This window comes from Charadrius vociferus, unplaced genomic scaffold (assembly GCF_000708025.1).
Source record: "Charadrius vociferus isolate BGI_N301 unplaced genomic scaffold, ASM70802v2 scaffold2703, whole genome shotgun sequence".
In the NCBI taxonomy this organism is placed as follows: Eukaryota; Metazoa; Chordata; class Aves; order Charadriiformes; family Charadriidae; genus Charadrius; species Charadrius vociferus.
The window spans coordinates 3,539-3,821 of NW_009647719.1; positions in this window are offsets into that span (position 1 = coordinate 3,539).

Here is a 283-nt window from a genome sequence, read left to right on the forward strand (position 1 = left end):
GGGAGCATCGTTACGGTTCGTGGGGAGCACCGGGCACCGGCCGCACCGGGAGCATTGGCACCAGTCACGGGTACAACCAGGCGCGGGGAGCATCAGCCTCGCTCATGGGGAGCACCGGGCACCGGCAGCACCAACCCTGCGGAGGGGGCACCCGGACACCGGGAATCACGGTGCACTGGGAGCATCGGCACCGGTCCTGGGGAGCACTGGGAGCATCAGCCTCGCTCGTGGGGAGCGCCGGGAGCATCAGGCACAGCGGGGCGCCGGCGCGGGGGGGGCCCCG